Raw genomic sequence first — 24,899 nt, forward strand, 5'->3', positions numbered from 1 at the left:
TAGCAATCTGATTCAAAGAATTTACCAGAGCCAAAATAACTGGAAAAAAAATCTGGATGATTAGCATTCTATGTTTGAAAGGCTTGTTATGAGTTACAGTAATCAAGATTGTGTATATTAGCACCAAGACTGAAAAGCAGAAAAGTGGAAGAGAACTGAGCTAGAAGTTGACCCACAAGTATATGGACACATTACTTTACACAAAAGGACAAAGGCAAGTCAGTGGAGAAGTGGGTCTTTTATCATATGAATACACAGTTATATATCCATATGCAAAAAATGAACTTTGATCAATAACTTATACCATACACAAAAATTAACTCAAAGTGGATCCTAGACCTCATCAAGAAGAAAGCCTTGTCGTCTTTGAAACATACTTTAAGAAAATGATAAAAGACAAGCCATAGATGAGGATAAAATACTTACAAAGCATGTAGCTGATAAAATACTTGTGTCTAGAACATAATAATCCTCCATGGTCAACAATTAGAAAACAAACACAATTTTTAAATTGGCAAAAGTTACACACTTTACCAAAGAAAATATACACATGACTAGTAAGGACAGGAAAAGGTATTCAACAAAATCCCTCCTAGGGAAACGTAAATTAAAGCTACAACAGGACATCACTGCTTCTATCAGACTAGACAAAATGAAAAATACTTAAGTGAAGATATGAAGGAAATGGAAATCTATCATACGTTTGTTGTTGTTTAGTCTCGAAGTCGTCACCAGGCTCCACTGTCCATGGGATTTCCCAGGCAAGAATACTATAGTGGGTTTCTATTTCCTTCTCCAGGGGATCTTCTTGACTCAGGGATTGAACCCACATCTCCTGCATTGCAGGCAGATTCTTACCACCATGCATAGCTGGTGGGAACTAACAGTTTCTTAAGGTCAAAATACACCTACCACATAATACAACTATTTCACTGTTATGTATTTCTCCAAGAGAAAGGAAGGACACGATCATACAAAACTCTTGTACTCAAATGTTAATAGCCCAAATCTGAACACCCAAATATCTTTCAATAGCTGAATGTATAAACAAATTGCAGAATACATACACAGTGTAACACTACTCAGGAAAAGGAAGAAATGAAGTCTTGAAATACACTACAAAATGGATGAACCTCAAAATAATTACGTGAGATGAAAGAAGCAAGACACACACAGAGATAGAGAATATGAAGGCGATTACTACAGACACACAAAGCAGATCAGGGGTTGCCTGAGGACAAAAGAGTAGGACAGGGAATAATAGGAGAAAAGAATTAAAAGAAGTGATGCACATGTTTATTATCTTCACTGTAGTTACTGATGATTTCACAGATGTATACATGACCCAAAACTTCAGAAATTACACACTTTGTGTGTAATGTATTATATGACAAATATTCCTCCACAGATCTGTTTTTAAAAAGTTAAATGGCTTTCCTAATGTAAATCATTAAAATAAACCATATATTTATTTTTCATCTTGGAAATATTTTGGACATAATTTTGAAAGGAAAATAGCAATTATTAAGAACTAAAAACCCTTCTACATGAAAAAAACTTACAAATGTTTAAGAGTGTAACCATGACTACACAGTAGCTCCAGAAAATGTTGTTAATTAATGCTTCTTTTCCATTATACATTTCTTCAAGATTAGATACTTGTGTTTATATCCTTACACAACTTTTTTGCAGGAAAAAATGTTAAAGATCTATCAGTGATTTAAAACAATAAATTTTTTAAAGTCCAATGATATAAATGTTGTCTCCTTTATTCACTTAATGAATTCGATATTAAATGTATAAATAATTATTTCAATAAAAACAAAGAAATGGTCTGTGCAGAAATTAGATTTACTATCTAAAATTTAACATTTTGATTCTTTGGATTTTACATGCCTAAAGAAGAAATAGATACTGGTTAGCTGTCAGAAACTTCCACAAAAGTTAAATATCTTTTAAAACTAATATACCTCGTTGTTTAGTTGCTAAGTGATGACCGACTCTTTCACAGCCCCATGAACTGTAGCCTGCCAGGCTCCTCTATCCATGCGATATCCTGGACAAGAATATTGGAATAGGTTTGTCATTTCCTTCTCCATGAGATCTCCCTGATCCAGTGATTGAACCCACATCTCCTGCATTAGTAGGAGGATTCTTTACCCCTGAGATTCCAGGGAAGCCCTAATATACCTTACAACAAGGAATAAACATTATTTTTATTTTAGCAAAAATTATAAAAAGGGCATCACACTATGGCAGAAACAAAGTTAAACTGAATTATTTAGAGTTCAAAACGATCCTCTTTAAAAAGTAAAAATGTGCTTAAAAATTAGCATTTTAATATCTAAAATGTTATAGGCACAATTGTAAAATCTGGGTAAGATCAAACGTGTGGCATACATCTGAAAAGAATGAAAATCAATACAGAGAAGAATTGGTGCTACATGATTTTTTTTTTTTTTTTGGTTTGTTGCTTAATGCTCAAACATGAGTCTTATCTTAAATTAGTATAACAATAACACTGAAAATTGATTAATTCAGGTGCCAGTTCTGAAGCGATTTATTCATTTTTTCCAAATTAGCATTATTTGCAAATTGACTTCCACGCAGGTTATCTCCCTACACAACCAGGAACAAACCATGTGAGAATCAGACAAAACTTAGAAGCTCATTCCACGCTCCACACTCTCAGTCTCAGGTCCACTGCTGTCACGGAGAGACACAAAGCTGACCCATCTCATAGTGTCTCTTAAGGGAGCAGAAGCATAACTAATTTATAGCCTGATAGATGAGCATGAATGTTTTCAAATAAAATGACTTTGAGATATCTGGGAATGTTAATCATCCTTAAGAGAAAAAAAAAGAATTTATTTTTTCTTCTTAGTGGACACATTATCACAAAATAGGGTAGAAAACATGTATTTTCTAGCCTCCACAGAAAGCAAGCATTAAGCCAACATAAGAAGAGTTCATGCCATTATCTAAAGATCTGAGCGATGACTGTTGCACAAATATACAATTAAGGTAAACAATGTTCATGTGCGTATACCCAGTCACTTTGAAATTTTTTTGTAGTAACCAGTTTTGCAAAAGTGCATCTGGAAAGTCACTCAACATTCTTATTTTTTTGTTTTTATCATTTTGTATTCCTTTTTATTGCTCTGATTTGAATACTCATTTTCCTGATAATTGCTTGCAGTTATTTTTTATGTGCATATTTTCCTTTGTTAAGTATATGTTCCAATCTTTTGCTGATCTTTTTTAATTATCATTTTTTTCAATTGGTGATAAATCATTTGTCAAATACATATTTTGTGAATATTTTTGCCCAGTTTATGGATTAAGCATTCATTTTTCAAATGGGGTCTTTGGATTATCAGAAATTTTAATGAAATTTTATTTATACAATGCTTTTTTATGGCTTCAGTAACGTGACTGAACTCAAATCATAAAGAATGTCTTGTTTTAAGATGATTGTAAAATCATTACTATTTCTGCTACTCTCCACATCTTCCTATAAAGTTACTATCAGGTATTGATTCTTCTCAGTCTTCCTTTAACATTTAGGAGAGTGCAAATATGCTCTTGTAGTCCATTCAGTTTTTAAAGAGAAAATATCTTTGTTTCATCTTCAAACTGAAAAATATTTTCACTGGATACAGAACTGAGGTTAACAGATTTTTTTTTTTTTTTTCCTTTCTTTGCTTTACAAATGTTGTTCTACTGTCTGTTGTCCTCTTTGTTTCTGATGAAAAGTCATCAGTCATGTTTTTCCTGTACATAATGTGCTGCTTTTTCTCTGGCTACTTTCAATATTCCCTTTTTACATCTGTTTTCCTCCAGTATTCTTGCCTGGAAAATCCCATGGTCAGAGGATCCTGGCGGGCTAAGGTCAATTGGGTTGCAAAGAGCTGGACACAACTGAGTGATCGAGTATAGCACACAACTACACATTTGTTTTCAGGAGCTAGCCAATGATGTGCCACGGTGTGATATACCTTGTATGTATACTGTTAGGGTCTCTTGAACTTCTTGGATCTGAAATCAATTATTTTCACAAAATTAGAGACTACTGGTGCCACTATATCTTCAGATACTTTTATGCCCCATTATTTCTTTCTTCTTTTCTGAGATTGCAAATATATATACACTGTACTTTAATATTGTTCTGTAGATCACTGAGAACTTGTTCTTTTTTTTAGTCTTTTATTCTCCTTGTCCTGCAGATCAGATAATTCTTATTGATTTATCTTTACATTTATTGACCATTTCTTCTGCATTCCTTAGCTGTTCTTGGGCCCACCCAATGAATTTCTCATCTGTATATTTACTTTCTAGTTCTAAAATTTTCATTTTAAAAATATAGTATCTATTTCTCTACTATGATTTCTCTATGTCTTTACTCATTAGGACAATATTTTCCTTTAAAACCTTCTGCTAAGTCACTTTAGTCATGTCCGACTCTGTGTGACCACATAGACGGCAGCCCACCAGGCTCCCCCATCCCTGGGATTCTCCAGGCAAGAACACTGGAGTGGGTTGCCATTTCCTTCTCCAATGCATGAAAGTGAAGTCGCTCAGTCGTATCCGACTCTTAGCAACCCCATGGACTGCAGCCTACCAGGCTCCTCCATCCATGGGATTTTCCAGGCAAGAGTACTGGAGTGGGGTGCCATTGCCTTCTCCATTAAACCCTTCTATATACTCATAAATGGCTGCTTTAAAAATATTTTCAGCTGATTTCTACCCCTGGTTCATCTCAGGGTCAATTTCTATTCATGGTTTTTCTCTTGATTATGGCAATAGTCTTCTATTTCTTCACATGTCTAGAAAATATTTGCTGTATAATGTATATTGTAAAAGACACATTGTAGTCACTGAATTCCACTACCATCCTTGAATGACTTTTATTTTCTAGCATTTATTTACCTTTGCTAGATTAAAACTCTAATGTAATGTCTTTCTTGCACTAGACAGTATCTGTACCTTCTGTATTTTTTTATTTTGGGGGGCTCTAAAATCACTGCAGATGGTGACTGGAGCTGTAAAATTAAAAGAGGCTTACTCCTTGGAAGAAAAGTTATGACCAACCTAGATAGCATATTCAAAAGCAGAGACATTACTTTGCCAACAAAGGTCTGTCTAGTCAAGGCTATGGATTTTCCAGTGGTCATGTATGGATGTGAGAGTTGGACTGTGAAGAAAGCTGAGCGCTGAAGAATTGATGCTTTTGAACTGTGGTGTTGGAGAAGACTCTTGAGAGTCCCTTGGACTGCAGGGAGATCCAACCAGTCCAATCTGAAGGAGATCAGCCCTGGGATTTCTTTGGAAGGAATGATGCTAAAGCTGAAACTCCATTACTTTGGCCACCTCATGTGAAAAGTTGACTCATTGGAAAAGACCCTGATGCTGGGAGGGATTGGGGGCAGGAGGAGAAGGGGATGACAGAGGATGAGATGGATGGCATCACTGACTTGATGGACGTGAGTCTGAGTGAACTCCGGGAGTTGGTGATGGACAGGGAGGCCTGGCGTGCTATGATTCATGGGGTCGCAAAGAGTTGGACATGACTGAGCGACTGAACTGTACTTTCTGCCGGAGAAGGCGATGGCACCCCACTCCAGTATTCTTGCCTGGAAAATCCCATGGACGGAGGGGCCTGGTGGGCTGCAGTCCATGGGGTCACACAGAGTTGGACACAACTGAAACGACTTAGCATCAGCAGCAGCAGCAGCAGTACTTTCTGCAAAAAAATGTACTTTTTTTTTTTCAATCTTCCAGCTGTTGCCTTCTACCAGATCTTCTGGAGCATGGCATACTACATATAGTCCAAAGGTCTATCACGGATTTATCAGAATTTGCACATAACCTTCTTAGGTTCTGACCACTCTGCCTTACACAAACTAACAAATATTTTTGACTGAGAAATCATAAAATTGCAAGTATCTCTTCTAGTTTCTGCCCTACTATTTCTTTTATTTTTATTTTTTGGCCATACCACAAGGCATGCAGAATCTTAGTTTCCTGACCAGAGATTGAGCACAGGCCCCCTGCAGTGGAACCGTATAGTCTTAGTCAAGGGACCACCAGGGAACTACCCCAACCTATCATTTTTATATTCTCAATAAGATAAATGACCACTATTGGCACCTCCCTCACCACTTAAGTAGTATAAAACAAAGAACTCTGGTCCATGGAAGGAAATGAAGAAAGAACATAAAATAAAGAGACATTGGGAATAAAAATAATCTTTCATTATTGTCCCATGTTTTATTAGTGTTAGTCCTGTTCAGAATGATCATTTCTAATATGTTTTAGTGGAAGCTATAGCAACTAGGTTCCCCTCTAATTTTTGGAGAATGATAGGGACTATAGTTCAGAATTTAGCTAGAATGTTAGCAAGGAAGTGGGCAAAGAGGCTCAGCAGGGAATTAAATGCTGGTACTGGTTAGCATTAGCTTTGGTTAAAATTATCTGTGAAAGAACATGAAACAACAGTGAGGAAGTCAAAATGGAGTTTATGTCACTTTTACAGAGGAATCCTGAGCCCACTCTGGGCTCTGATCTTGGAGTAAAGGATCCAGGCTCTATCTTGTTCTATCATCTTTAGCCTTGTTTTCACCTCACATTCTAAGATGGCTGCACAAGCTCAGTCCATCTTGTCTTTATTTCAGCCATCTTGGATGAGAAGGAGAATTGAGTAAGTCAGGATACCACAGAGGATCCAGAAGCTGGGTGTGATGGCCATGGCTTTGTATTAGGCAGTGCCAGAAGCCATGTTTGGTGGTGGTGTTATCTCTAGCATTGTCTTCCAAGTCACCAAAACTAGCTCAAGCTCTTGTAATCTCTGTTTGGAATCCTTGTAAGGAAATCAGTTACATTTCTGTCATTGTCCAGTGTCTCTTTTAACAGTTTGCCTTCAGAATGTACTACTATCCAGTGTCTATCCTCCAAAAGAAAGAAGAGGCATATTGGTCCATTGAAGCCAAACCACAAGGATCCACGGGAGCATTCATCATCTTTAATACATTATATATTAATACATTATCCTGCCCCACAGGGTGAGGGCCATCCTCTGTGAAAATTTCTGGTTTAATGTCAAGCAATTTCCTTTTTCAGCTCTTCCATCAGGGCTTTCAGAGTTTCTATATGTCACTCCCAGGACTTTGTGGTATTCACCTCCATCCCCAGAGGACCAAAGAGTTTGGCCTTCTTGCTACCACATGGAAAATAAAGAAACCTGTTTCCATTGACATGGCCTTGGACCTCACATCGTGGTTGTCCAGGTCTGAGCTTAGGATTGACAGTGAAGTCATACTGAATAGTGTGAAAGTCACTGCAGACCTGGAAGACACAGTTCAGCAGCAGAAAGACCAGGGAGGCAGGACTGAAGGTGGTGCCAGAAGCTAGAACCATCGCGACCCAAGGGTGCTTGGAGCCACGTCTGTTAATTCACTATGTTTGCTGCTCCCAGGATGCTGCGGCTCCTCAGGGGAGACAAATGAGCCCTAGGCAGAGAGTGGAGCGGGAGCATGTGAACCAGACTTATTCCAGTCATGCTGCCCTACATTCTGCCTACTTTTAATCCAATCTTTTCAATACTAGCCTTTATTTATATTAGACATCTGCTGGCAGATTAATTAATGTAAAGTTCTATATTATTATCAATAAAATGAACATTTTTATAAATTTTTAACATTTCTTAACTATTTCTTTTAAATTATTAAATCACGTTAGTTTTCAAAAATAAGAGCAAAGAATGAAGTTTTTGCAGAGATGCAGATGGACCTAGAGACCATCATACAGAGTGAAGTAAGTCAGAAAGAGAAAAATGTATCATATAATACTGCTTTACATATGGAATCTAGAAAAAATGATATGGATGAATTTATTTGCAAAGCAGAAATAGAGACACAGATATGGAGAACAAACTTAGGACACTGAGTGTAGGGGGAGAAGGCATGGATAGAATTGGAATATTGGGATTGACATATATACACTACCATGTATAAAAGAGATAACTAATGACAATCTACAGGAAACTCAACTCAGTGCTCTGTGGGGACCTAAATGGAAAGAACATCAAAAAGAGAGGGGAGATATATATAACTGATTCACTCTGATGTATGGCAGGAACTAACACAACACTGTAAAACATCTATACTCCAATAAAAATTAATCTAAAAAAGTTACGCCGAGTGAAACTACCCACAGCTCATGTTATGTGATTTCATTAATTTGAAATGCTAGAACATGTAAACTAACTTGTGATAGCTGTTTGCTTCGATGCGGAAGATTGACTGAAAAGGGACACAAGGAAACCCAATGAAGTGATGGAAATTCTCATATCAAATATGATTGATGAGTATATATAATATATGAATATTGCACTGTACATAAATTATATTGCAATTAGAAAACATTACCCAGGTAATTGCATAACAGAAAACTGTTCTTTTGTGATCAGATTTTTAAATCATGACATCCAATTATAAATGATAATGAATCCAAATTGGAAAAGAAGAAGTAAAACTCTCACTGTTTGCAGATGACATGATCCTCTACATAGAAAACCCTAAAGACTCCACCAGAAAATTACTAGAACTAATCAATGATCATGGTAAAGTTGCAGAATATAAAATCAACACACAGAAATCCCTTGCATTCCTATACATTAATAATGAGAAAACAGAAACAGAAATTAAGGAAACAATTCCATTCACCATTGCAACAGAAAGAATAAAATACTTAGGAATATATCTACCTAAAGAAACTAAAGACCTATATATAGAAAACTATAAAACACTGGTGAAAGAAATCAAAGAGGACACTAATAGATGGAGAAATATACCATGTTCATGGATTGGAAAAATCAATATACTACCCAAAGTATATTGAGTATACTCATATACTCATATATATATACTCATATATATATATATGAGTATACTACCCAAAGCAATTTATAGATTCAATGCAATCCCTATCAAGCTACCAACGGTATTCTTCACAGAGCTAGAACAAATAATTTCACAATTTGTATGGAAATACAAAAAACCTCGAATAGCCAAAGCTATCTTGAGAAAGAAGAATGGAACTGGAGGAATCAACCTACCTGACTTCAGGCTCTACTGCAAAGCCACAGTCATCAAGACAGTATGGTACTGGCACAAAGACAGAAATATAGATAAACGGAACAAAATAGAAAGCCCAGAGATAAATCCACGCACATATGGACACCTATCTTTGACAAAGGAGGCAAGAATATACAATGGATTAAAGACAATCTCTTTAACAAGTGGTGCTGGGAAAACTGGTCAACCACTTGTAAAAGAATGAAACTAGAACACTTTCTAACATCATACACAAAAATAAACTCAAAATGGATTAAAGATCTAAACGTAAGACCAGAAACTATAAAACTCCTAGAGGAGAACATAGACAAAACACTCTCCGACATACATCACAGCAGGATCCTCTATGACCCACCTCCCAGAATATTGGAAATAAAAGCAAAAATAAACAAATGGGACCTAATTAAACTTAAAAGCTTCTGCACAACAAAGGAAACTATTAGCAAGGTGAAAAGGCAGCCTTCAGAATGGGAGAAAATAATAGCAAATGAAGCAAACTGACAAAGAATTAATCTCAAAAATATACAAGCAACTCCTGCAGCTCAACTCCAGAAAAATAAACGACCCAATCAAAAAATGGGCCAAAGAACTAAATAGACATTTCTCCAAAGAAGACATACAGATGGCTAACAAACACATGAAAAGATGCTCAACATCACTCATTATCAGAGAAATGCAAATCAAAACCACTATGAGGTACCATAGTGGTACGCCAGTCAGAATGGCTGTGATCCGAAAGTCTACAAGCAATAAATGCTGGAGAGGGTGTGGAGAAAAGGGAACCCTCTTACACTGTTGGTGGGAATGCAAACTAGTACAGCCACTATGGAGAACAGTGTGGACATTCCTTAAAAAACTGGAAATAGAACTGCATTATGATCCAGCAATCCCACTGCTGGGCATACACACTGAGGAAACCAGAAGGGAAAGAGACACGTGTACCCCAATGTTCATCGCAGCACTGTTTATAATCACCAGGACATGGAAGCAACCTAGATGTCCATCAGCAGATGAATGGATAAGAAAGCAGTGGTACATATACACAATGGAGTATTACTCAGCCATTAAAAAGAATACATTTGAATCAGTTCTAATGAGGTGGATGAAACTGGAGCCTATTATACAGAGTGAAGCCAGAAAGAAAAACACCAATACAGTATACTAGCGCATATATATGGAATTTAGAAAGATGGTAACAATAACCCTGTATACGAGACAGCAAAAGAGACACTGATATATAGAACAGTCTTTTGGACTCTGTGGGAGAGGGAGAGGGTGGAATGATTTGGGAGAATGGCATTGAAATATGTATAATATTATATACGAAACGAGTTGCCAGTCCAGGTTCAATGCACGATACTGGATGCTTGGGGCTGGTGCACTGGGACGACCCAGAGGGATGGTATGGGGAGGGAGGAGGGAGGAGGGTTCAGGATGGGGAACATATGTATACCTGTGGCGGATTCATTTCGATATTTGGCAAAACCAATACAATATTTTAAAGTTTAAAAATAAAATAAAAAAAAATAATACCCATTAGATACTCTTATATCTACATTCTCTCTCTTTAGTTACTAAGTCTTGTCCAACTCTTGCGACACCAAGGACTGCAGACTGTCAGACTCCTCTGTTATTGGGATTCTCCAGGCAAGAATACTGGAGTGGGTTGCCATTTCCTTCTTCAGGGGATCTTCCCAGCTCAGGGATCGAACCCAGTTCTCCTGCACCACAGGCAGATTCTTTACCTACTGAGCTATGAGATTACATCCCTAATGTCACATGAGATTTTATATAATATTTTTCATATACAGTATACCTCTATCTTATAATGAGTGTTTCAATATTGCTTCAGCTGTCCTTTGTACTCATTACTTCTCACTCTGCCGTATAGAAACAGAGTTATCTAATCATCATTTTTAATATTGCTGAAGCAATATTAAAACACTCATTATAAGATAAAAGTATATACCGGACCACCTGACCTGCCTCTTGAGAAATTTGTATGCAGGTCAGGAAGCAACAGTTAGAACTGGACATGGAACAACAGGCTGGTTCCAAATAGGAAAAGGAGTACGTCAAGGCTGTATATTTTCACCCTGTTTGTTTAACTTACATGCAGAGTACATCATGAGAAATGCTGGGCTGGAAGAAACACAAGCTGGAATCAAGATTGCCAGGAAAAATATCAATCACGTCAGATATGCAGATGACACCACCCTTATGGCAGAAAGTGAAGAGGAACTCAAAAGCCTCTTGATGAAAGTGAAAGTGGAGAGTGAAAAAGTTGGCTTAAAGCTCAACATTCAGAAAACGAAGATCATGGCATCTGGTCCCATCACTTAATGGGAAATAGATGGGGAAACAGTGGAAACCGTGTCAGACTTTATTTTTCTGGGCTCCAAAATCACTGCAGATGGTGACTGCAGACATCAAATTAAAAGACGCTTACTCCTTGGAAGGAAAGTTATGACCAACCTAGATAGCATATTCAAAAGCAGAGACATTACTTTGCCAACAAACATCCGTCTAGTCAAGGCTATGGTTTTTCCTGTGGTCATGTATGGATGTGAGAGTTGGACTGTGAAGAAGGCTGAGCACCAAAGAATTGATGCTTTTGAACTGTGGTGTTGGAGAAGACTCTTGAGAGTCCCTTGGACTGCAAGGAGATCCAGCCAGTCCCCTGAAGGAGATCAGCCCTGGGATTTCTTTGGAAGGAATGATGCTAAAGCTGAAACTCCAGTACTTTGACCACCTCATGTGAAGAGTTGACTCATTGAAAAGACTCTGATGCTGGGAGGGATTGGGGGCAGGAGGAGAAAGGGACAACAGAGGATGAGATGGCTGGATGGTGTCACTGACTCGATTGACGTGAGTCTCAGTGAACTCCGGGAGTTGGTGTTGGACAGGGAGGCCTGGCGTGCTGCGATTCATGGGGTCTCAAAGAGTTGGACACGACTGAGTGACTGATCTGATCTGATCTGATACTGTATAAGAAAAATATTGTATAAAATCTCATGTGACATAAGGGATGTAATAAAAATTTTATCAAATTCATATAAAATTACATAAAATTTGTTTTGAATTTTCTTTTAAAAAGCTTTTTAGAACATATCTAGTACAACTTAGAAAACTATATCAATTGACCCAACTTAATCTGAAGATAAATAGAAATTATGTGAAAGAAAATACGTAAGCAAACATGGAAAAGTATTCAATATATAAAATTCATGGGGGATTATACAGTCTTTAAGTAGGATACTTTATTTCAACAAGAAATTAACTGGCATAAATTCTAAGCTTAGTGGCATATACAGCCAGTTGCTCTGGCTCACAAGAGTTGATTGTGTGCATCTTTCCTCAACTCTGTGTTCAGTAATGACACATTGGCAGCTTGAACTAAGCCCTGGGGAGAATATTTACACCATGAAAATCAGCAAATGTTATAAAAGTGCTTTAAGGACTGTAGCACAGGAGAAAGAAAACCAAGCAAGCAAGGAGTCACACAAAATTGAAGAAACAGAAATTAGTGTTTGGGGAAGCTGTGCAAGTTACATTTGCTGGGGAAAGTACTACAGTTGGTGGAGCTACATAAAGAAAAAGATCTAAACTGCTGCAAAGAGAGGAATCTCAGAGTTGTTTGCTCAATAACAAGTGGTGCATGTAGAGGGTGAAACTCCACGATGCTGAGCAAAGAACAAGAAAGGGGAGCTATAAGATAAACAACTCCCAAAGCTCTAACTGGTGAAAATGTAGAGACTAAACATCCAAGGCATTCAGTTGAGAAACCAAAAATATCAAACCATAGCAATAGACATTAGCCAGCCTAGGATAAACTATATTTTAAACCTGTCTAACACAGCTTACCATAATTTAACTGGCTGCCAAAACATACTTCAACAATCTTAAAAACAAAATTCAAATGCAACAGTGTAACACTCATAATCATTTAATCAAAATTATTAGATGTGCAAAGAAATAGGAAAATCACACCCATCAGGAGAAAAATCAGATAACATAAACAGATACTGAAATGGCAGCATTGATGGCCTGTGTAGACAGAGATTTTAAAACAATTATTGTTAATATATGGTCATAGTTACAAAGGAAAACATTTATTTGTCAAAATTCATTAGACTGCACACTTAGCATAGGTGCTCTTTTAGATGTAGATTCTTTATCAAAAAATTGATTTTTTAAATGTGATAATATTTTTAATTTCTAGATTAACAATAATTAATTTTACATGTTTAATGAGTTCTGTTTGGAGCGATATTTGTCGCTTGTTAAAAGATGAATTTCTTATAGAAAATGATTTACAAATAAGTTACTTTCCACAAATATAGTGTACATGTAATATTCTCTCTTCTATAATTTTTTGTTAGCAAATCTTAACATCTTTCATTTTTAAATATAGTTCATTAACATTCATGAAGGCTAAATGATGACATGTTTTTTTGATAGCTGACATTGAGAAAATCCATCATTAGGCAAAGGAGATTTGATATAATCCCATACATAAATGAGAAGGTGTATCATGCATTAGGGGGCTCCCCAGGTGGTACAGTGCTAAAGAATCTGCCTACCAACACAAAAGATGCAAAAGATGCAGGTTCGATCCCTGAATGGTGAAGATGCCCTGGAAGAAGAAATGGCAACACACTCCAATATTCTTGCCTGAAAAATTCATTTGACAGAGGAGCCTGGTTGCCTACAGTCCATGCGGTTGCAGAGTCAGACATGACTGAGCACCTAAGCACAGACACACACACAGCATGCATTAGATGGCTTATTTTTTGTATGGACAAAATGTTGAAAACACTTCAGTATAGATTTAATTCTAGTATAATTTAAAGAGAATCTTGTGTTAAGACTTATTTGGTTATATATTAGAATATATTTTTATTTTTAAAAAGGGAAAATTATAATACTGATTAAATCTATAATCATTTTCAACAGTTGTGCCTGATGTCATACCTCATGGCGATATAGGAAAATAAAAACAGTAATTCCTAACTACACGAGTTTACAGTCTAAGTGGGAAGACAAGACATATTCCAGAATTGAGGTATCCCAGAAATATGAACATATGACAGTGCTAATAAAATCACAGAACAAGTTATAATTTCTTTTTCTGAACTGCTAAAGCATGATTTTCTTCATGGTTCATTTGGCAATTAATCATGCAATGCCTTGTAGATAAGTCTTTTCCACTTACCACTCTTTGTTTTGAACTATTACTACATCAAATATTATAATTGAACTTTTCATATATGTATAAAAATTCCGTTCAGAGACTATATTTTATAGTAAGCAATATGGTGTGGTGAAAAAATTCTACATAACTGATTTAGAGAAACTGAGTTCTAATCTTTGCTATTCCACTATTGAAACTTCCTTGTACCTTCAAAAGTTATGTCTTATAATAATTCACAAGATATGAATTGGTGATTTTTCCGAGGTATGTATGTAATCAATATGTATATGATTAAATAATTTGCTAATTTATTGTGTCAAAAATAGAAATTAATAGTGATGGAGAACAAAAAAATAGAGATTAGTGTGTTTGTAAATTCTAGATTAAATGAATCTCTTTGTTTTTCAAAAGAGGAAACAGTAGCTCCTAAATAACATTAACCCTTAAAATATAGTAACGGAGATATTCTATCTACTTTATAATTCCAATATTATATAAATTTATACCTGAAAATGGCTATAAACATTTCAAACAAATGGAAATGGTACTGAAAACCATAACAAGGATAATTTCTATTTTATGTTTCACATTGTAGAGTTTATGTAACTTTTGAAGAAAAAACTCGATACAAAATCATGCAAGTATCTATTCATTAATGATGATAAAAACAATCACAAGTTTCATTTCTTGGGAAAATATTGGGATTCAGCCAGTCCATTCTGAAGGAGATCAGCCCTGGGATTTCTTTGGAAGGAATGATGCTAAAGTTTAAACTCCAGTACTTTGGCCACCTCATGTGAAGAGTTGACTCATTGGAAAAGACTCTGATGCTGGGAGGGATTGGGGGCAGGAGGAGAAAGGGACAACAGAGGATGAGATGGCTGGATGGCATCACTGACTCGATGGACGTGAGTCTGAGTGAACTCCGGGAGTTGATGATGGACAGGGAGGCCTGGTGTGCTGCAATTCATGGGGTCGCAAAGAGTCGGACACGACTGAGTGACTGAACTGAACTGAACTGAAGCACTGTAAGTTTTCTTTGTTTCATTTATTATTTATAGTAACACTATTAGCCTCATCTTATAAGGGACAAAATTGATATCCAAAAAAACTAAACAACTCTCATATGCTCATATAGTTTATTTTTATTTTACTTTTTTTTAAATTTTATTTTGTTTTTAAACTTTATATAATTGTATTAGTTTTGCCAAATATCAAAATGAATCCACCACAGGTATACATGTGTTCCCCATCCTGAACCCTCCTCCCTCCTCCCTCCCCATACCATCCCTCTGGGTCGTCCCAGTGCACTAGCCCCAAGCATCCAGTATCGTGCATCGAACCTGGACTGGCATCTCGTTTCATATATGATATTTTACATGTTTCAATGCCATTCTCCCAAATCTTCCCACCCTGTCCCTCTCCCATAGAGTCCATAAGACTGTTCTATACATCAGTGTCTCTTTTGCTGTCTCATACACAGGGTTATTAATTTAAAATTAGATGTGAGATATCTGACTGTATCAGACTGCCTCCTGAGATTATCAAATTTGATAACTCATTTAGTATTATTGAACCAAATATTTAAAATTCTAAAGATAAATATAGGTAAGGTAATACTTGGAATGTATGAGAAATAAAACATGAAGTAAAATTTGCAATTCAATTAAGCATAAGTAAGATCTATTAGGGAAAGTGCTCTAATCAGATGTTCAGTGCCTGATGTCATGGTATAATTGAAAAATTGATATAGTGTACTCTATAAGTATATGCATATATCTGTTTTTAATTGATAGCAATAACTAAAAATCAGACATGCCATGCAGAGAAATCCTGTATTAATTTTAGAGTTAATGAACTATTTGTTAAACTTGTGTAACTCTTTGCTTAAAATATACACAACCTAGATCTTTTTATGGTTTTATACTTTTAATTTTACCAAAAACAAAATATAATTAAAATTTTAATAATGTATAAACTGCCATAGCTTATGTCAGAACCAGTATCAAATTACACATGTCATAATCTGACTTTTGTTGTTGTTCAGTAGCTAAGTTGTGTCTGACTCTTTGTGATCCCAAGGACTGCAGTACACCAGGCTTCCTCGTCCTTCACTATCTCCTGGAGGTTACTCAAATTCATGTCCATTGAGTAGGTGATGCTATTTAACCATCTCATTCTCTGCCACCTGCTTCTCCTGTCTTTGATAACATGTATTTCTGCCACATCAATCTTGCATTCTTCTATGAGAGGTAAGGAATTATCACTGTATACTTACATGACATGTTCAGTTCTCAAAACACTGGGAAATCAGATGGCTACTAGAATGGTCATAGCAGTGTAAGCATCTTTGTATGTACCTATAGGAGTGAATTTAGGGAAGAGGAAAATCTATCCTCTATAAAACACACCTTTTTGGTTTGCTTTGTTTAAAATCAATTATAGAGTAGAACTATTTAAATATCACAAAATGCCAGCAGATTTGAAAAGAAATCAAACAGAACTTTCAGATATAAAATATGATATTTGAAAATAAAGGGGAAGTATTAAACAACAAATTAGAACTAAAGAAATAATCAGAGTTGTAATAATAAACTTCAGAATTGAAGAAATTACATAGTTGGAATACAAAAAGCAAACAAGACAGAAAAAGATGGGAAAAAATGTTAAAGCCACAGAAAATAGAATGAAAAGATGTACGATAATTTTAAACAGAGACTAGGAGAGTGTAAAGAAAAGTCTGAAGTGTCTGTATTTGAAGAGATAATGACTGAAAAATGTTCAAATGGTGAGAGCAATGGAAAAAACACACACACAAACACACACACCCAAGCATGTTATGGTGAAACTGTGGATGAAAAGGCAAAGGAGGAGGAGGTGAGGCAGGTCAAATCTAAAAATGAATACAAGCCATTCTGGTAACTGACTCCTCTACATCTATAATGAAAGCCATAAAACTATTTTAAAATATCTTCAAAGTACTGAAAGGAAATAATCACAAAAATATAATTGTGTTTGAATAAACTGTCTTTCTGGAATGGATGTAAAATAAACCTGTGCAAATATTATCTATATATGATAACAATAATGTGAAAATTGCAGGTGTTTAAAAAAATGCCAGAGAGGATGTGGAAAAAAAGGAACCCTCCTACACTGTTGAAAAGCTAAAAACAGAACAACCATATGACCCAGCAATCACACTCCTGGGAATATACCTGGATAAAACCATAATTCAAGATCCATTCATTCCAATGTTCACTACAGCACTATTTACAATAGCCAGGACATGGAAGCAACCTAAATGTCTATCAACAGAGGAATGGAAAAAGTGGTATACACATACAATGAAATACTACTCAGCCATAAAAAGGAACCAAATACTGCCATTTGCAGAGACATGGATAGACTTAGAAACTGTCATACAGAGAAAAGTAACTCAGAAAAAGAACAACAAATATCAAATGATATCGCTTATATGTGGAATCTAGAAAAATGGTTTAGATGAACTTATTTGCAAATGGAAACACAGATGTAGAGATCAAACATATGGATACCAAGAGGGAAGAAGTGATGGGATAAATTAGAAGGCTAGGACTGACATATGTACATTACTCTGTATAAAACAGATAAGTAATGCTGTTGCTGCTAAGTCACTTCAGTCGTGTCCGACTCTGTGCGACCCCATAGACAGCAGCCCACCAGGCTCCCTTGTCCCTGGGATTCTCCAGGCAAGAATACTGGAGTGGGTTGCCATTTCCCTCTCCAATGTATGAAAGTGAAAAGTGATAACTAATGAGGACTCGGTAAAGAATCTGCCTGCAGCAGGTGACCCGGGTTCAATCCCTAGGTTGGGAAGATCCCCTGGAGAACGAAGTGGGCATGTATGTATACATAACTGATTCATTTTCCTGTACAGCACAAACTAATACAACATTGTAAAGCAACTATACTCCAATAAAATTTTTAATAAATTAAAAATATTAATGGATATGCAAATCAAAAATGAAAACAAGTAAATCAGAAAAAAATGAAAATAACAAGTAAATCAGAAGATGATCATATCAGAGTGTTCTAAGATCCCAGTCCTAAATTTACCATTCAACTTTAATATATGTGGTAAATAACAAGAATAACCATAAAACTAGTAATTCCAAACCAGAGAAGTGAGAAGATGGGATATAAAACACATGCACACACAAACACATCCCAAATGCATCAATCCAACATGAACCAAGAAGGAAACAAAAATGGCTCATTGAAAAAGTAGGACAAAGACAAAAAATACACAGTAAGATAAATAGCAATAATCAAAATAAATATAAATGTAATAATTCATCAGTTATACAAAAGAGAACATCTGATTGACTATTTTTGTGACTCCAGCTACACTAAAATCTGAAACTCTGACACCACCAAATGCTGACAAGGATGTGATTAAGTAACAGGCATTCTCACTCGTTGCTAATACAAAATGACAGTCACCTTACAGGACACTTTGGCACTTTTTACAAAATTCAACTCTTAAAATATGATCCAGCACTCACACTGTTTTGTATACACCCAATGATTTGAAAACTTCAGTTCACACAAAAACCTACACACAAATGCATAGATCAACTTTAATCTTAATTATCAAGCCTTAGAAGCAGTTAAAAAGTCCTTTGATAGGTGAATGGATAAACAACCGTGCTTATTTAAACATAAAATGGAATATTAGTTAGCAATAGAGATGAGCTATCAAACCACAAAAAGACATGGAGGAATCTTAAATGAATAGTTCTAAATGAAAGAAGCCAATCTGAAAAGGTAACACACCACATGTTTCCAACTATGTGACATTCTGGAAAACACAAAACTATGGAGACAGTAAAAAAGTCTAATGGTTGCCAATGTTTCAGGAGAGGGGAAGGAGGGATAAAAAGGTAGAGCACAGGGGATATTTTAGGTCAGTGACACTATTCTGTATGATGTGAGAGTGGTGGATACATGTCATTACACATTTATCAAAATCCAAAGAATGAACAACATAAAGTGAACCCTAAAGTAAACTATAAACTTTAGTTGATAATAACATATGTATCAATATTGGCTCTTCAGCTGTAACAAAGTGAAGAAGAAATAAGTAAATATATGGAACTTCTCTGTACTTTCCACTGAAGTTTTTTGTAAAACTACAACTGCTAAGAAAAAGTCTATTAAATTTTTTAAAAGAGAAAAAATATACAATTTTTATATGAAAAAATACAGCTAAATATAGACAAATGTAAAGCATTTTTAAATTCTAGATTTTAAATAGATTTTAATCTATTTAATCTATTTTAAATAGATTTTTAAATTCTAGGTGAAAACACATGACAAAAGAAATGCAAAGCAAATATGAACCACAGGAAATCTGGAATAGCCAAATACATTTCTGATAAAATAAAACTAGATTATTACTAGAGTTAGGATGGCAATTTCATTATAATAAAAACATTCAGTTCACTAGGAATATATAAAATATATAATCCTAAATTATATGCACATTGCACATAATTTAAAAGTCCCCAAATGTATAAAATACAGGTGAGAAAAATAAAAGGAGAAATTTGTAAATCAATAGCATTGAGAGACACTGATACAGCTCCTTCAAATACTGATAGGTTAATTAGACAAAATTAATAGAGAATTTACAATAATAAAATTAGCAAACTTAATTAAATGACTTTCATTAGACTCTGCAGTCAAGTCTATGGCAATACCACCCTGAAAGTGCCCCATCTCATCTGATCTTGGAAGCTAAGCAGGGTCAGGCCTGGTTAGTACTTGGATGGGAGACACTGCAGTCAACAATAGTCTAGTCTCCTCAAGCAGAGGCAGAATATTAACAAATACTGACCATATTTTAGGACAAAAAATAAGTTTCAAGAAATTTCAAAACGTAGATCACCTTCACTAATCACAATGCAATTAAATTACATTTGTAAAAAAAAAATGAAAGCATATATTTTAAAAACACACGGTTGAATAACTCAGGTCAGAAAATAGATAAATCATAATGGAAATTTTAAAATAGTTAGAACTGACAAAAATTAAAATAATATTACATATAAAAGCTTGCAGAACATAATAAATTCAATGTCCAGCAGGACATTTATAACCTTAAATGCTTATATTACCAAAAACCAGAAAAAGGGATAATAACCATGCTAAATTTGTACTTAATAGTACCAGAAAAAAATTTCATCACTTAAGCAATTATAAACAAGAAATTAATGTTGAAATAGATAAAAAGACTCAATATACAGATGACTTAATGTAGAAAATTCAGTGGAAAACCAAGCAAATTAGCAGAATCATTTTAGCTAAAACAACATATTAGTTTTAAATGTCACTTAAATCTGCTTTGAAACTGCCACATCACTATAAAAATCAGATTGCTTTTATATCTTAAAATATAGTTATCCAGAAATATGACTTTGTGTTTATGTGTGAAATTTGACTGTATCTGAAAATAGGGTATTTTTAGACACTTTAGAATTCCCAACTAGATTCAGAAGGGTCAGATGGTGAATACTTCTATATCATTACTGATGTATTTCTTATTTTTAAATATATAAAATTATACAGGAGGTCTACTTCTATCCTAAATACTCAGTCTCCAGTTGCCAAATAAAATGGCATGTTCCTAAGATCATTGCTTCTCCTGGCGCAGCTACAGTAGGCATTATTTATATAGATTATTTTAATATATTATTTATATAAACTACAATTAAAATAGGACCCTAGGGCAGGGTAATATTGAGACCCTATTAGTAGACAGCTATGCAAAAGCACTGCAAATACATTACTATTTCAAAATTATAAATAAATTTGAAGCATACAGATAATATAAGAGTTAAAATTATAGTTCCACCAAAGTCTAGATATTTTATACCCAACTCTGAATTTTTCTTATATGTAACATATTATTTTTAAATGACTTTTGCTTTAAATTAACACTTCAAAATCTCTTAGACTCTACTATTTCAAGTGATCCAAAAATAGCACTATTTCAGTACTACAACTCTAAGGCTATTGGTATTTTAAATTACAAACTAATTAATATTTTTCTTGCACAGTCTCAAAGCATGAAACTTGTATGAATAGATTTAATCATAAAACTTCAAGTACTGATACTTAAAAATGTATCCTCATGTAATGTCTAAGAGCTCATCTAAGTAGAGAACGATAAATGCAATTTGTTAAATATTGTACTGAAATTACAAAGATACAGTTCCAAAAGATAAAGTCCAGTTGTCAACATACAATATTTTCAATATGAAATCATTTTTCAATATTCAATTAAATGCATCTTTTAAAATAATTTAGTAGGTACCTTTTAAAACCAAAAATTCAGTTACAGTACTTATTTTCCATGTAGCTCTAGAAAAAAAATTTCAAAACAGAATTAAAGAATTTTCAAAAGTGCCAAAGAAGTTTTGAATAAAATATACTTCCCAAAACACACGTAAAGAGCTAGACTTTAATTCCAATTAACTAAAAAGAAAAATGTCAGTACAGGATATATAAAGTACTAAATGAAATAATACAGCAGCACCATAATTCTCTTTCAAGAGTGATTGAACACATTTTCTATCAAAATGACCACTGATCTTCAGTGGAAATGACAAATTGCTTTATTCTGTCAGAGGGTTTTCTTTAAAATAGTGCTGTTTGGGAGATTCTATCTCAATCATGGCTTGAGCAAGGACAAAGAGATATTTTTCTGTGTTCTAGACCAGATTGGTACATGAAAGTGGACCAGGAGACCCAAAAAAAAAAAAAAAATTACGGTTTACCAAGTAGCCTCTAAGTACCCTGAGACAGAGAGACACACACACACACAGAGAGACAGACAGCAAGAGAAGGGGCCACAACTGCTAGGGCAGAAACTAATGTTCTAAAGAGGAGGGCTAAAGTCTCCAACAGCAGAAGTCAGGCCCCAGGTGAACTAAAAGCACCAAATGCAATTACAAAACCATCAATGAAAATATTAAAACGAAGAAAGTGTTTAATAACTATGTTTCTAAAGTTTGTTGAGTGACAGAATGAGTGAATTGTTCCATGTTCATACAACTATTACCTGTCTAACATTTATTGAGTAACTCCTATTTATGGAGCCAGAGTCCCAGTGCCCAATGAAGTCACTCAGTCGTGTCCGACTCTTTGAGACCCCATGGACTGTAGCCCACCAGGCTCCTCCGTCCATGGGATTCTCCAGGCAAGAATGGAGCCACAGTTTCCTAATGAAAAATGGCAGTGTCTGCCTTCAAAGAACATCCTATGGAGTAGCTAGAACTACTTATACTTAATTTCTTTGATGTGTTAGCTGTACAGACATTTACAAATTAATTATTCTCTCTGAGTTATTGTACCCTCCCTCTGTTAAATGGAGATTAAATACTTGTCCTGTCATCATTCATATCTATTGTCATTAAGGCCACACAGTTCATAATTCAACTTCTCTCTTTGACTTTTCAACATACAAGACACAACTTTATGTTTGGATGTGGAAACTATGTAAGTAGGAAAAATTTAAATAAAAATGCCCTAAGTGTAATAGAAGCTTCTGAACTTCATCTATAATAAATCACCACTGGGGGCTAGAGGAAAAAGTAATTTAAAAGAATCCCATTGATCTGTATAGATTAAGAAAAAATCTATTTAGAGCTCCAATTCTAACAGAATTAGAGACTGTTTTTAATACTATCTAGCATATCTCACTATTTAAGAGAGAAGAAAATTGAGATTTAGAAAGGTAAAGGTGATTTTCTCAAAGACATAATGTGTTAGCGATAGAGATAGAATTTGGATTTCAGGAAGGGTCCCGACATTCCAGGAACTGATAAAAGGCTCCCTGTGCCTAGACAGTTTGTAGAAGTAATATAGGTATGGCTGAATTCCTGCTTTTCTTCTATAATTTTAGTATATGCTAGGCAGAAGGAGCCTACATGACCATTTCCCCTAAAACTCTGGGTACTGAGCTTCTACACTGGTTGTCAACATTTCACATTTGTCACAACTCATCATGGAAGAATCACTGCTTCCTGTGTGGTGACTACACTGGGAGAGAACTCCAGAAGCTTGTGTATGGTTTCTCTCAGATACCAATCCATGTGTTTTTCCTTAAAAAAATGTAAATGAAAGTGTTAGTCTCTCAGTTGTGTCAGGCTCTTTGCAACCCCATGGACTGTAGACTGCCAGGCTCTTCCATCCATGGGATTCTCCAGGCAAGAACAGTAGAGTGGGTAGTCATTCCCTTCTCCAGACCCAGGGACCTAACCCAGGTCTTCCACATTGCAGGCAAATTCTTTACCATCTGAGCCACCAGTGTTTTCTTAAACTGTAATAAATCATAGCCATTCATCTGACTACATGCTGAGTCTTCTGAGTCCTTCTTAGAGAACCATCAAACCTTGTGGTGATATTGAGATCCTTCTGACAAAGGAATATTTTAAAAAGAAATACAAAAATGCTTCACTTTTTTATGTACTAGCTCTCCCACCAATAGGGGTACAGGCTCCTCCAGACTCGTACACCATGACATTAGAAACCAACTAGTGAATGGATGAAACTATTTCCCCATAGGCAAATATGAAAAATGAGGAAAAATCCATGATATATTTACTAAAAACCTAATGAAGAAGCACATCTTAAAGGATTCTGTAATTTTTTTTAAAAAATCAAGAAAGTGATCCTCAGAGTTTAAAAAGATATTTCACATTTTAACAGAGAAATCTTTCTTCTAATGTTAATCTAAGACAAGAATAACATTAATAGAAAAGAGATATTAAAAAAATTCATGAGCTATTGCATGAGATGAAACCCCTGAAAAAAAGTTAAATGTCCTATATTCACAATGGGAATATTCATAGTAGCCTAAAAATAAATTTTCATTTTTGAAAAGCCAATACACAAGGTTTATTTTGCCGGTAGGTCTATGATTTCCGGAAGGTCATGATTAAGAAAACTGAGTTTCTATTGGGGGGGTGGCTATTAAAAAGGCCAAAACACAATATAATTTATAACATGTTTTGAACATAATTATTAAATCTTATTGTTTTCTCTGGCTGCTCTGCATAGCTTTTGAAATCTTAGTTCCCCGACCAGGGCTTGAATCTGCACCTTTGGCAGTGGAAGTGTGGAGTCCTAACTACTGGACTGCTAGGGGATATCTACTGTTATTAGTATCTTAACAAATATAAAAATATATGGCATCAAAGATTGTTTTTGTAATATAACTACAGATTTTTATAGAATCAAGATACATTTCTATAAAAATGTACTATAAATTTTATAATCCATAAAAATTATTCAATTTATGGATCTTTGCTTTTCAAAAACACATACTCTAAAAAAGGAGTTTCACAAATATCATACCCTTTTTAATGTAAATTATTTCTTGAGAAAAAAATTACACAACTCTACAGTGGTTTCTTATAAATTAAGAAAGATAACATTTGGATTTAAAAGCCAGATTAATATTTTCTAAAATTGCTACTTCTTTATTTTCTTAACCAAGAGAATGCATTCTTTTTTACTTTAGAAAT

General features: G+C 35.0%; 1 protein-coding gene across 5 annotated transcripts in view; it reads right to left on the reverse strand.

The window, feature by feature from the left end:
- Positions 1-24,899, reverse strand: part of NAALADL2 (N-acetylated alpha-linked acidic dipeptidase like 2) — a 1,605,389-nt gene that overhangs the window by 1,472,416 nt on the left and 108,074 nt on the right. Inside the window, exon 3 of one of the 5 annotated variants that reach the window (XM_070373016.1) lies at positions 1,971-2,056. The exons of the other annotated variants lie outside the window; for them this stretch is intronic. The gene's annotated coding sequence lies outside the window, so the exon portion shown is untranslated. The remainder of the gene's footprint in view (positions 1-1,970; positions 2,057-24,899) is intronic. 5 annotated transcript variants of the gene reach the window in all.

The sequence above is a fragment of the Bos mutus genome, chromosome 1, assembly GCF_027580195.1.
Source record: "Bos mutus isolate GX-2022 chromosome 1, NWIPB_WYAK_1.1, whole genome shotgun sequence".
NCBI classification, from domain to species: domain Eukaryota; kingdom Metazoa; phylum Chordata; class Mammalia; order Artiodactyla; family Bovidae; genus Bos; species Bos mutus.